The sequence below is a fragment of the Pseudophryne corroboree genome (assembly GCF_028390025.1).
Source record: "Pseudophryne corroboree isolate aPseCor3 chromosome 12 unlocalized genomic scaffold, aPseCor3.hap2 SUPER_12_unloc_1, whole genome shotgun sequence".
In the NCBI taxonomy this organism is placed as follows: Eukaryota; Metazoa; Chordata; class Amphibia; order Anura; family Myobatrachidae; genus Pseudophryne; species Pseudophryne corroboree.
The window spans coordinates 810,785-823,952 of NW_026967485.1; the positions used below are offsets into that span (position 1 = coordinate 810,785).

The window sequence follows — 13,168 nt, forward strand, 5'->3', positions numbered from 1 at the left end:
GAAACAGACAGCAAACTAGGCTGGAGAGAGACCTGAGACAAAGAGATCTGAATTATACGAGAGCCGACCAAGGGAAACACAAATTATGCAGTCAAGTTTCCCACATTTGGGGAAATCACAGTTGCAGCACAACCAGAGTGCAATGGGTGAGCCTTGCCCTGGGAGAAGCACCTTCATGATCATAGTATCTCACCTGGCAGGTAAGTAGGAGTTGGGCTAGAGCTGGGGAGGGTCGCTGCTCGGGCACCCCCCTGTCAAGTGAAAGAGATCCAACTGAGGCAGCACAGGGGAACTCTCGAAAGAAGAACAAGGCTAGAGGAAGATCTGAGATAAAGAAATCTGATTTTAACCAGAGCTGACCAGAGGAAAGCACAAACACAGTCCCCCACTACCACAAATAATGCAGTCGAGTTTCCCACATTTGGGGAAATCACAGGGGTCAGCATACCCAGAATGCAATGAATGAACCTCACCCTGGGAGAACAATCTTCATGACCATGGTATCGCCTATGCAAAATAAGTATGATTTGGGATAGGGCTGGGGAGGGCCGCTGCCCAGGCACATCTCTGTCAAGTAAAGGAGATTCAACTGAGGCAGCACAAGGGAACTCTCATCTGGGGACAACAACTGCAGGGAGAACACATATTTTCAGATGAACATGGGAGAGCAGAAGGCTGCCTAATACTGAAGCACCCCCAAACAACAAACCAAATGCAACAACTAGTGCAAGCATTCCTGGGGGAAGGCCTGCAGCAGATGGATTTGCATATGGTGATGTCATGCAAACAGTGGGTCAAAGTTGGCTTCAACACTCGTCTGCATATGAAAAGAGACAAGGGGCGTGCAGGGCATGGCGGCCTTTTGCGGCGCTTGGATGACCCCTAGTTCGCATTACACACCTCCACCCTCCTTCGGTGTGGGGCTCATGTTGGCTATTCCCCAGCCCCTGAAGCATTCAAGCTGATTTCTTGCAGCAGCTGGGCACTGTAACTGCTCCAGAGACGCTCTGTAAGGCAAGTAAAAGGGTGTGGGTCCTGCAGCACTACCTGTAGTTTGCATTGTGCGTTGGAAGGCACGAAGTAAGCAGACGGGAGAAGTCAGGATAGTGCGCAAGGGCATAGAAGGGAGCGGCTCAAGAAAAGAGAAGTAGAAACAGACAGCAAACTAGGCTGGAGAGAGACCTGAGACAAAGAGATCTGAATTATACGAGAGCCGACCAGGGGAAACACAAATTATGCAGTCAAGTTTCCCACATTTGGGGAAATCGCAGAAGCAGCACACCCAGAGTGCAATGGGTGAGCCTTGCCCTGGGAGAAGCACCTTCATGATCATAGTATCTCACCTGGCAGGTAAGTAGGAGTTGGGCTAGAGCTGGGGAGGGTCGCTGCTCGAGCATCCCCCTGTCAAGTAAAGGAGATTCAACTGAGGCAGCACAAGGGAACTCTCATCTGGGGACAACAACTGCAGGGAGAACACATATTTTCAGATAAAAATCTTGGTCATGCTCTGGTTTCTCTTCAGAACGAACAAATCTTTCGCCTTTTACTAAAGATTTCCGTGGAGAGGAGCAAAACCGAGTTTTATCTCAATTTTTGCATGCCCCATCTTTTTGGGGTTTCTTTTATCGGTTTAAAGATAGAATGAGTGTGCTTTAATGTAAGCTCATTTGCATAGAAATGACAGTAAATGTTTGTTTCTTTTCAAACAGAACTTTCTTGACCACACTAATTGTTTGAAAGATCTGGGAGCACATGGAAAAGAGTACAAACCATGTTTATAGCAAGGGGAAGCCTGGTGAGAAATCTGCTTTCTTTCATTCAAATTGGGTGCTCACTTTGAGCTGAATGAGAACTGCTGGCATGGCACTCAGGCGACAGGTGGAATCTTGGTCATGCTCTGGTTTCTCTTCAGAACTAACAAATATTTTGCCTTTTATTAAAGATTTCCGTGGAGAGGAGCAAAACTGAGTTTTATCTCAATTTTTGCATGCCCCATATTATTGGGGTTTCTTTTATCAGTTTAAAGACAGAACGAGTGTGCTTTCTTGTTAGCTTTAATGTAAGTTTATTTGCATAACAATGACAGTAAATGTTTGTTTCTTTTCAAACAGAACTTTCTTGACCATGCTACTTGCTTGAAAGATCTGGGAGCACATGGAAAACAGTACAAACCATGCAGTATCACAAGAGCCTTTATTTGATCTTTCATGAAGATAGAGCAGAATTGAGGACACGTCAACAATTTCTGCCGAAGGTGGTTCATCTTTCCACATGGTGCCTTTGGCCACTGACACCTTCGTTGAGTCAAAGTCTCTGGCTGTGGTCAGAACTTTGAAAATTTATGTCACCAGAACGGTTCAGATTAGGAAAACAGAGGCTCTGTTTGTCCTGTATGCTCCCAACATGATTGGGTGTCCTGCTTCCATGCAGACCATTATGCGCTGGATCTGTGGTAAGATTCAGCATGCTCATTCCACGGCAGGATTGCCGTTACTGAATTAGGTGAAGACCCATTCTACTAGAAAGGTGGGTTCATCCTGGGCAGCTGGTCGGGGAGTCTCGGCATTGCAACTTTGCCGAGCAGCTATTTAGTAAACACTTTTGCTAAGTTTTACAAGTTTGATACCTTGGCTGATGATAACCTCAAGTTGGGTCATTCGGTGCTGCAGAGTCGTACGCACTCTCCCACCCGTTCAAGAGCTTTGGTATAACCCCATGGTTCTTAATGTGACCCCAGCATCCTCTAGTTCGTATGAGAAAATAGGATTTTAATACCTACCGGTAAATCCTTTTCTCTTAGTACTTAGAGGATGCTGGGCACCCGTCCCAGTCCATACTGTGTCTGCAGTTATTACTTGTGGTTATACACATGTTGTGTTACGGTTCTGGTCAGCTTTTTGCTGCAATTGTTCATGCCGTTGGCTTGTGTTCTGTTGAATGCCACGTTCTGCGGCATGCTTAAGGTGTGAGCTGGTAAGATGCTCACCTTAGTTTAACAATAAATCCTTTCCTCGAAATGTCCGTCTCCCTGGGCACAGTTCCTATAACTGGAGTCTGGAGGAGGGGCATAGAGGGAGGAGCCAGTTCACACCCTTTGAAAGTCTTAAAGTGCCCATGTCTCTTGCGGATCCCGTCTATACCCCATGGTTCTTAATGTGACCCCAGCATCCTCTACGGACTAAGAGAAAAGGATGCCCTTGTGTACTATCCTGACTTCTCCTCCCGTCTGCTTACTTTGTGCCTTCCAACGCACAATGCGAACTACAGGTGGTGCTGCAGGGCCCACACCATTTTACTTGCCTTACAGAGCAGCTCTGGAGCTGTTACAGTGCCCAGCTGCTGCAAGAAATCAGCATGAATGCTTCAGGGGATGGGGCATGGCCAACATGAGCCCCACACCAAAGGAGGGTGGGGGTGTTTAATGCGAACTAGGGGTCATCCAAGCACTGCAAAAGGCCGCCATGCCCTGCATGCCCCTTTTCTCTTTTTATATGCAGATGAGGGTTCCAGCCAACTTTGGCCCACTGCTTGGATGACATCACCGTATGCAAATCCGTCTGCTGCAGACCTTCCCCCAGGAATGCTTGTACTAGTTGTTGGATATGGTTTGATATTTGATGGTGCTTCAGTATTAGGCAGCCTTCCGCCCTCCCATGTTCATCTGAAAAGATGTGGTCTCCCTGCAGTTGTTGTCCCCAGACGAGAGTTCCCTTGTGCTTCCTCAGTTGAATCTCCTTAACTTGACGGGGGAGGGGCTGCCCGAGCTGCCACCCTCCCCAGCCCTATCCCAACTCATACTTATTTTACATATTAGATCTCTTGATCATGAAGATTGTTCTCACAGGGTGAGGTTCATCCATTATATTTTAAAATAGGAAGGTACAAATTACATATTTGAATTGCATCTATGTGCTGGATTCAAATGTCCCCCCCCCTTCCTTTCTCAATTGTGCCCGTCAGCAGCTATTCTAAGGTTGCTGCCAATGGGTGTGACACATTAATTTCTTCTGTGGGGTACACTGGACTCCACAAGGATTCACATTGGGGTGTAGAGTAGGATCTTGATCTGAGGCACCAACCGGCTCAAAGCTTTTGACTGTTCCCAAGAAGCTCAGTGCATTCTCCTCTATAACCCCGCTTCCATGAACAGGGAGCTCAGTTTGTAGTTGGTGCCTTCAGTAGCAGGCCAATTAACAGGGGCCTGCCTCAGGCAGCCTATTCTTAGCTATTAATTTTGACAAGAAAAGAAGAACTTGTTTTATGAGAATCTACAAGGGCTGCAGCAGGCTAGGTCTAATAGACATCTTTACTGCAGCTTCATCACTCCCAGTGGCGCTATATACTCCCGTGCCCTGGTTGCTGGGTCACTGCAGCGGAGGCTCCGGTTTCATCCTAAGGTCAGTCACACACACACCACCCTTCCGGATCACGAGGCCGCTGATGAAGGGGAGCGAGGCCGTAGGGGGTGGGCCGTGTGCGCACTGCGGTGGACACTTATTACTGGGCAGCCGCTCCACTAGCCACCAGGTACAGTTAAGGAGCACAGGTCTGGGGGTTTTTCTCCTATATTAACCCAATTTTGTACTGCCCGCAGCGCATTGTGATAGGTAATAGGGCCTGATTCAGGTTGGATTGCAATCACAATAAGCGATCCAACTGCAAAAATTGCTAAGAGCATACGCATGTGCCTGCATTTTCTGCGGCACCCCGCAGAGAATGTGATCGCCTCTGCCTGTCAATCGGGGCGGGGAAGGGGGGGAGAGGTGGGTCAGCAACACTCCATTTCCAAGTCAGGGATGGAGCGGTGCGGGGGCAAGGCTTCAAAATGGGGTCTGCAACGGAGGAGACACAGGGGGCGTGGTCACAGCGGCTGTATGACATCACATTCAGCCGCTGTGATCACAAAAATGGTGGCGGCTTCCTGCGCGCACATACAGTCTGCACCAGCAGGAGCCTACACCATTTTTTATGATCACGCTGAACTGCAGTGCGACTGCAATTACAGCATGGTCAAGAAGGGAGGCGTCATGCTGGGTGGCCATGCCCTGTCACTGTGCAGGAGCCAGCACCGCTCACACACTAGTCCCCGGGTGCAGCCCCCAACCCCCGGGACACCCGGAGCAACAAAATGTAGATTCAGGCCACCAGGCCACGCCCCTACCTATGAAACCATGCCTCCTTTTTACCATTGCGCTGCTTATCTGCGCGCACTGCATTACAATCTCCCTCGCCACCTCTCTGGGTGTCACCAGTGATAGTGACACCTCTGCCATGCTTGTAGCAGCTGGTCCTAAGATCTACGCCTCAAACCCTGAGTGTTTGCCCTTGTGACTTGTTGATCATCATAGCGAAGCAGATGCTTACAGAAAACTGCAGGGGCTTAGATTGAAAATAAAAAAATTGATGGGTATAAGGTAGAGAGGAGCGGGTTCGGTTCTCCGAGAACCGAATTCCCCACGAACTCCACGTGGTTTACACTGGTCCGAGGCAGGCTCGGTTGTTCCCGCCTGACTCGGAAAACCTGAACAAGGGAAAATGTCATCATCCCGCTGTCGGATTCTCGCGAGATTCGGATTCCATATAAAGAGCTGCGCGTTGCTGCCATTTTTACTTGTGCATTGAAGAGAGAGCGGAGAGGACGTGGCTATGTTCTCTCAGTGGAAATCTCAATATCAGTGCTCAGTATCAGTGGTTACTTATTGCTGCTCAGTAATACTAGTAGTGTGTCTCTCCTGCTCAGTGTCAGTTCTCAGTAGTATCCTCATCAGTGCTCAGTATCACTGCTCATTGTCTTGTGCTGCATTGAGGTGCTCAGCATACTACAGTACATTACTAATAGTCCAGTGCTGCATCTTGCTGCTCAGTGTCAGTTCTAGTATCCTCATCAGTGCTCACTATCACTGCTCATTGCATTGTGGTGTTCTGTATACTACAATAACATAGTAATATAGTAACATAGTTTTTGAGGTTAAATAGAGGCAGATTGCCCATCGTGTTCAACCTGTTTTAAGTTGTGATGATTCTACATACTTGCTGAATAATGTTTTGTGACTAGTTAGCTACTATAACTCATGTTACCCCCGGATTAACCATGTTGATATTTTAAGTATTATAACCTTGGATAGCTTTTTCATTCAGAAATGTATCCATTCCTTTTTTAAATCCAATTACAGAGTCCGCCATTACCACCTTCCCTGGCAGGGAATTCCACATCCTGATTGCCCTAACAGTGAAGAAACCTTTCCTCCATTGCGTTCTGAACTTTCCTCCAGTCGCAGCGAGTGACCACGTGTTCTTTTAATAAATAATTCCTCTGATAACTCTTTGTTATGTATCTTTACATATTTGAAGATATTAATAATATCTCCTCTTAGGCACCTCTTTTCTAGTGTATAAATATTCAGCCTAGTAAGTCTTTCCTTATAGTCCAGTACTTTTAGGCCTTTAATCAATTTAGTCTTCAGGATCTCTTACACTTCCATGAGCAGCAGAGTAGTGCAATGGAAGCATGCTGGGCCCATAACCCAGAGGTCGATTGATCGAAACTATCCACTGCTATGTGCATTTTTTTTTTTATAATTAAAGTAATCAAAAACTGGGATTGATATTTTGGCTCTTTTATTTTTACTTAAAGTACAATAACTTTTATCATTTTAATTTGTTTTAATAGTATATTGACAGCATTGTTTTCTTTAAAAAATCCACTTAATTTTCTTTACCCTATTACTGAAATGGTAATTGACAAAAACAAACTACATTGTCACCAGAAGAGCAATGCAAAATGTACAAGTGATATATGAAAATCATCTTCCATCTTGAATTTCAATGATGCATTGGGACAACAATTTGTGAGAAACATCTTCACCCATAAAGAAAGATTTTCTTAATTCCTTACCTGTGTGCTGATTAGATATCACCTTGTTTTCACATTAAACAGACTTCCCCGTGAGGAAGCAGCAAGGATGCAGTGACGTTTCCTGGTGTCAACCTGTATTATTTCAGTAGACATTGAAATGAGGATGCATCTTTGATGCCTTTCCAATGAAGCAAGTTTATTTCAGTAATAGGTGAAAAACCATTCCTACAAAGGTGTTAATCAGAGACTTGGCTTTGTGGACACTTTTCAGAGAGCAAATTTGTTAGCATAAACATAAAATCAGAAAATGAAGAGCTGTTTAATCACTCAATTGGACTTTTCTGCCAGCATATTTTTTTTTCTCTGCAACCCACTGCTAAATTGTGCTTCCTAGCTGTTTTTTTTATAAAATCACTTAATCAAATCTAACTCTGATTACATCAGAGAAGGCCAGGTACCCTACACCATAAGGGGGGTTTTTGAAATTTTGACTTGTCTACTTAAAGATCACCAAAATCTGATTACAAGGTCAATTACATCCCTGGGTGGGATTGAACCACCAACCTTTTGGTTAATAGCCAAACATGCTAACCGATTGCGCCACAGAGACACCTTGCAAAAGTCAATACTGACAAAGGCTAATAATCATTCATCTAGAACGTTTCCTAGAAAAACTTTAAAAAGTCAATAATCTGGAGAATTTTTGTAAGAAACACATTGGTACTTTCCCATGATGAGTGAGTGCTTCAGGATTTCTTGCACTTACATGGGCTATTAACCAAAAGGTTGGTGGTTCAATCCCACCCAGGGATGTAATTGACCTTGTCATCAGATTTTGGTGATCTTTAAGTAGACAAGTCAAAATTTCAAACCCCCTCTTATGGTGTAGGGTACCTGGCCTTCTCTGACGTAATCAGAGTTAGATTTAATTAAGTGATTTTATAAAAAACAGCTAGGAAGCACAATTTAGCAGTGGGTTGCAGAGAAAAAAATAACATTTTAAACCTACCGGTAATTTTTTTTTCTCGTAGTCCGTAGAGGATGATGGGGACTCCGTAAGGACCATGGGGGATAGACGGGCTCCGCAGCAGACATGGGCACTTTAAGAAAGACTTTAGATCTGGGTGTGCACTGGCTCCTCCCTCTATGCCCCTCCTCCATACCTCAGTTAGAGAAACTGTGCCCAGAGGAGACGGACAGTACGAGGAAAGGATTTTTGTTAATCCAAGGTCAAGATTCATACCAGCCACACCAATCACACCGTATAACTTGTGATATACTACCCAGTTAACAGTATGAAAACAACATAGCATCAGTCCAAGACCGATGAAAACTAACATATAACCCTTATGTAAGCAATAACTATATACAAGTCTTGCAGAAGTAGACCGCACTTGGGACGGGCACCCAGCATCCTCTACGGACTACGAGAAAAAGATTTACCGGTAGGTTTAAAATCTTATTTTCTCTTACGTCCTAGAGGATGCTGGGGACTCCGTAAGGACCATGGGGATTATACCAAAGCTCCCAAACGGGCAGGAGAGTGCGGATGACTCTGCAGCACCGATTGAGCAAACAGGAGGTCCTCCTCAGCCAGGGTATCAAACTTATAGAACTTTGCAAAGGTGTTTGAACCAACTTTGACCCACTGCTTGGATGACATCACCATATGCAAATCCATCTGCGGCAGGCCTTCCCCCAGGAATGCTTGCACTAGTTGTTGCATTTGGTTTGTTGTTTGGGGGTGCTTCAGTATTAGGCAGCCTTCTGCCCTCCCATGTTCATCTGAAAATATGTGTTCTCCCTGCAGTTGTTGTCCCCAGATGAGAGTTCCCTTGTGCTGCCTCAGTTGAATCTCCTTTACTTGACAGAGATGTGCCTGAGCAGCGGCCCTCCCCAGCCCTATCCCAAATCATACTTATTTTGCATAGGAGATACCATGGTCATGAAGATTGTTCTCCCAGGGTTAGGTTCATTCATTGCATTCTGGGTATGCTGACCCCTGTGATTTCCCCAAATGTGGGAAACTCAACTGCATTATTTGTGGTAGTGGGGGACTGTGTTTGTGCTTTCCTCTGGTCAGCTCTGGTAAAAGTCAGATTTCTTTGTCTCAGATCTTCCTCTAGCCTTGTTCTTCTTTCGAGAGTTCCCTTGTGCTGCCTCAGTTGGATCTCCTTCACTTGACAGGGGGGTGCCCGAGCAGCGACCCTCCCCAGCTCTAGCCCAACTCCTACTTACCTGCCAGGTGAGATACTATGATCATGAAGATGCTTCTCCCAGGGCAAGGCTCACCCATTGCACTCTGGGTGTGCTGCCCCTGCGATTTCCCCAAATGTGGGAAACTTGACTGCATAATTTGTGTTTCCCCTGGTCGGCTCTCATATAATTCAGATCTCTTTGTCTCAGGTCGCTCTCCAGCCTAGTTTGCTGTCTGTTTCCACTACTTTTTCTTGAGCCCCTCCCTTCTATACCCTTGTGCACTATCCTGACTTCTCCCGTCTGCTTACTTTGTGCCTTCCAACGCACAATGCAAACTACAGGTAGTGCTGCAGGGCCCACACCCTTTTACTTGCTTTACAGAGCAGCTCTGGAGCTGTTACAGTGCCCAGCTGCTGCAAGAAATCAGCTTGAATGCTCCAGGGGCTGGGGCATAGCCAACATGAGCCCCACACCGAAGGAGGGTGGAGGTGTTTAATGCGAACTAGGGGTCATCCAAGCGCCGCAAAAGGCCGCCATGCCCTGCACACCCCTTTATTCTTTTCATATGCAGACGAGGGTTGAAGCCAACTTTGACCCACTGCTTGGATGACATCACCATATTCAAATCCATCTGCTGCAGGCCTTCCCCCAGGAATGCTTGCACTAGTTGTTGCATTTGGTTTGTTGTTTGGGGGTGCTTCAGTATTAGGCAGCCTTCTGCCCTCCCATGTTCATCTGAAAATATGTGTTCTCCCTGCAGTTGTTGTCCCCAGATGAGAGTTCCCTTGTGCTGCCTCAGTTGAATCTCCTTTACTTGACAGAGATGTGCCTGAGCAGCGGCCCTCCCCAGCCCTATCCCAAATCATACTTATTTTGCATAGGAGATACCATGGTCATGAAGATTGTTCTCCCAGGGTTAGGTTCATTCATTGCATTCTGGGTATGCTGACCCCTGTGATTTCCCCAAATGTGGGAAACTCAACTGCATTATTTGTGGTAGTGGGGGACTGTGTTTGTGCTTTCCTCTGGTCAGCTATGGTAAAAGTCAGATTTCTTTGTCTCAGATCTTCCTCTAGCCTTGTTCTTCTTTCGAGAGTTCCCTTGTGCTGCCTCAGTTGGATCTCCTTCACTTGACAGGGATGTGCCCGAGCAGCGACCCTCCCCAGCTCTAGCCCAACTCCTACTTACCTGCCAGGTGAGATACTATGATCATGAAGGTGCTTTTCCCAGGGCAAGGCTCACCCATTGCACTCTGGGTGTGCTGCCCCTGCGATTTCCCCAAATGTGGGAAACTTGACTGCAGAATTTGTGTTTCCCCTGGTCGGCTCTCGTATAATTCAGATCTCTTTGTCACAGGTCTCTCTACAGCCTAGTTTGCTGTCTGTTTCCACTTCTTTTTTCTTGAGCCCCTCCCTTTTATACCCTTGTGCACTATCCTGACTTCTCCTCCTCTCTGCTTACTTTGTGCCTTCCAATGCACAATGCAAACTACAGGTAGTGCTGCAGGGCCCACACCCTTTTACTTGCCTTACAGAGCAGCTCTGGAGCTGTTACAGTGCCCAGCTGCTGCAAGAAATCAGCTTGAATGCTTCAGGGGCTGGGGCATGGCCAACATGAGACCAACACCGAAGGAGGGTGGGGGTGTTTAATGCAAACTAAGGGTCATCCAAGCGCCGCAAAAGGCCGCCATGCCCTGCACGCCCCTTTTCTCTTTTCATATGCAGACGAGGGTTGAAGCCAACTTTGACCCACTGCTTGGATGACATCACCATATGCAAATCCATCTGCGGCAGGCCTTCCCCCAGGAATGCTTGCACTAGTTGTTGCATTTGGTTTGTTGTTTGGGGGTGCTTCAGTATTAGGCAGCGTTCTGCCCTCCCATGTTCATCTGAAAATATGTGTTCTCCCTGCAGTTGTTGTCCCCAGATGAGAGTTCCCTTGTGCTGCCTCAGTTGAATCTCCTTTACTTGACAGAGATGTGCCTGAGCAGCGGCCCTCCCCAGCCCTATCCCAAATCATACTTATTTTGCATAGGAGATACCATGGTCATGAAGATTATTCTCCCAGGGTGAGGTTCATTCATTGCATTCTGGGTATGCTGACCCCTGCGATTTCCCCAAATGTGGGTAACTCGACTGCATTATTTGTGGTAGTGGGGGACTGTGTTTGTGTTTTCCTCTGGTCAGCTCTGGTAAAAGTCAGATTTCTTTGTTTCAGATCTTCCTCTAGCCTTGTTCTTCTTTCGAGAGTTCCCTTGTGCTGCCTCAGTTGGATCTCCTTCACTTGACAGGGGGGTGCCCGAGCAGCGACCCTCCCCAGCTCAAGCCCAACACCTACTTACCTGCCAGGTGAGATACTATGATCATGAAGGTGCTTCTCCCAGGGCAAGGCTCACCCATTGCACTCTGGGTGTGCTGCCCCTGCGATTTCCCCAAATGTGGGAAACTTGACTGCATAATTTGTGTTTCCCCTGGTCGGCTCTCGTATAATTCAGATCTCTTTGTCTCAGGTCTCTCTCCAGCCTAGTTTGCTGTCTGTTTCCACTTCTTTTTTCTTGAGCCCCTCCCTTTTATACCCTTGTGTACTATCCTGACTTCTCCTCCTGTCTGCTTACTTTGTGCCTTCCAATGCACAATGCAAACTACACACCCTTTTACTTGCCTTACAGAGCAGCTCTGGAGCTGTTACAGTGCCAAGCTGCTGTAAGAAATCAGCTTGAATGCTTCAGGGGCTGGGGCATTGTCAACATGAGCCCCACACCGTAGGAGGGTGGGGGTGTTTAATGCGAACTAAGGGTCATCCAAGTGCCGCAAAAGGCCGCCATGCCCTGCATACCCCTTTTCTCTTTTCATATGCAGATGAGGGTTCCAGCCAACTTTGGCCCACTGCTTGGATGACATCACCGTATGCAAATCCGTCTTCTGCAGAACTTCCCCCTGGAATGCTTGTACTAGTTGTTGCATTTGGTTTGTTGTTTGGGGTGCTTCAGTATTAGGCAGCCTTCTGCCCTCCCATGTTCATCTGAAAATATGTGTTCTCCCTGCAGTTGTTGTCCCCAGATGAGAGTTCCCTTGTGCTGACTCAGTTGAATCTCCTATACTTGACAGAGATGTGCCTGAGCAGCTGCCCTCCCCAGCCCTATCCCAAATCATACTTATTTTGCATAGGCGATACCATGGTCATGAAGATTGTTCTCCCAGGGTGAGGTTCATTCATTGCATTCTGGGTATGCTGACCCCTGTGATTTCCCCAAATGTGGGAAACTCGACTGCATTATTTGTGGTAGTGGGGGACTGTGTTTGTGCTTTCCTCTGGTCAGCTCTGGTAAAAGTCAGATTTCTTTGTCTCAGATCTTCCTCTAGCCTTGTTCTTCTTTCGAGAGTTCCCTTGTGCTGCCTCAGTTGGATCTCCTTCACTTGACAGGGGGTGCCCGAGCAGCAATCCTCCACAGCTCTGGCCCAACTCCTACTTACCTGCCAGGTGAGATACTATGATCTTCACTGTTAGGGCAATCAGGATGTGGAATTCCCTGCCAGGGAAGGTGGTAATGGCGGACTCTGTAATTGGATTTAAAAAAGGAATGGATACATTTCTGAATGAAAAAGCTATCCAAGGTTATAATACTTAAAATATCAACATGGTTAATCCGGGGGTAACATGAGTTGTAGTAGCTAACTTGTCATAAAACATTATTCAGCAAGTATGTAGAATCATCACAACTTAAAACAGGTTGAACACGATGGGCAATTTGCCTCTATTCAACCTCAAAAACTATGTTACTATATGTTACTATATTACTATGTTACTGTAGTATACAGAACACCACAATGCAATGAGCAGTGATAGTGAGCACTGATGAGGATACTAGAACTGACACTGAGCAGCAAGATGCAGCACTGGACTATTAGTAATGTACTGTAGTATGCTGAGCACCACAATGCAGCACAAGACAATGAGCAGTGATACTGAGCACTGATGAGGATACTACTGAGAACTGACACTGAGCAGGAGAGACACACTACTAGTATTACTGAGCAGCAATAAGTAACCACTGATACTGAGCACTGATATTGAGATTTCCACTGAGAGAACATAGCCACGTCCTCTCCGCTC

General features: G+C 46.5%; 12 non-coding genes and 1 pseudogene across 12 annotated transcripts; 9 read left to right on the forward strand and 4 right to left on the reverse strand.

Annotated features, from left to right (window-relative positions):
• Positions 1-45: 45 nt before the first annotated feature.
• On the reverse strand, positions 46-208 carry LOC134982298 (U1 spliceosomal RNA). Its single transcript, XR_010191026.1, has one exon. It is a non-coding gene; the product is annotated as a U1 spliceosomal RNA (small nuclear RNA).
• Positions 209-360: 152 nt separating this feature from the next.
• Positions 361-524, reverse strand: LOC134982584 (U1 spliceosomal RNA). Its single transcript, XR_010191267.1, has one exon. It is a non-coding gene; the product is annotated as a U1 spliceosomal RNA (small nuclear RNA).
• Positions 525-1,195: 671 nt separating this feature from the next.
• On the reverse strand, positions 1,196-1,358 carry LOC134982914 (U1 spliceosomal RNA). The gene has a single exon (XR_010191543.1). It is a non-coding gene; the product is annotated as a U1 spliceosomal RNA (small nuclear RNA).
• Positions 1,359-1,502: 144 nt separating this feature from the next.
• Positions 1,503-1,618, forward strand: LOC134982359 (U5 spliceosomal RNA). The gene has a single exon (XR_010191061.1). It is a non-coding gene; the product is annotated as a U5 spliceosomal RNA (small nuclear RNA).
• Positions 1,619-1,892: 274 nt separating this feature from the next.
• Positions 1,893-2,008, forward strand: LOC134982439 (U5 spliceosomal RNA). Its single transcript, XR_010191135.1, has one exon. It is a non-coding gene; the product is annotated as a U5 spliceosomal RNA (small nuclear RNA).
• A 5,384-nt stretch (positions 2,009-7,392) lies between these two features.
• TRNAN-AUU (transfer RNA asparagine (anticodon AUU)) lies at positions 7,393-7,466 on the reverse strand. The gene has a single exon. It is a non-coding gene; the product is annotated as a tRNA-Asn (tRNA).
• A 1,304-nt stretch (positions 7,467-8,770) lies between these two features.
• Positions 8,771-8,934, forward strand: LOC134982491 (U1 spliceosomal RNA). Its single transcript, XR_010191182.1, has one exon. It is a non-coding gene; the product is annotated as a U1 spliceosomal RNA (small nuclear RNA).
• A 152-nt stretch (positions 8,935-9,086) lies between these two features.
• Positions 9,087-9,228, forward strand: LOC134982877 (U1 spliceosomal RNA; annotated as a pseudogene).
• Positions 9,229-9,919: 691 nt separating this feature from the next.
• On the forward strand, positions 9,920-10,083 carry LOC134982492 (U1 spliceosomal RNA). The gene has a single exon (XR_010191183.1). It is a non-coding gene; the product is annotated as a U1 spliceosomal RNA (small nuclear RNA).
• A 152-nt stretch (positions 10,084-10,235) lies between these two features.
• Positions 10,236-10,398, forward strand: LOC134982967 (U1 spliceosomal RNA). The gene has a single exon (XR_010191581.1). It is a non-coding gene; the product is annotated as a U1 spliceosomal RNA (small nuclear RNA).
• Positions 10,399-11,072: 674 nt separating this feature from the next.
• LOC134982617 (U1 spliceosomal RNA) lies at positions 11,073-11,236 on the forward strand. The gene has a single exon (XR_010191297.1). It is a non-coding gene; the product is annotated as a U1 spliceosomal RNA (small nuclear RNA).
• A 152-nt stretch (positions 11,237-11,388) lies between these two features.
• On the forward strand, positions 11,389-11,551 carry LOC134982769 (U1 spliceosomal RNA). Its single transcript, XR_010191435.1, has one exon. It is a non-coding gene; the product is annotated as a U1 spliceosomal RNA (small nuclear RNA).
• Positions 11,552-12,205: 654 nt separating this feature from the next.
• LOC134982585 (U1 spliceosomal RNA) lies at positions 12,206-12,369 on the forward strand. Its single transcript, XR_010191268.1, has one exon. It is a non-coding gene; the product is annotated as a U1 spliceosomal RNA (small nuclear RNA).
• The last annotated feature ends 799 nt before the right edge of the window (positions 12,370-13,168 follow it).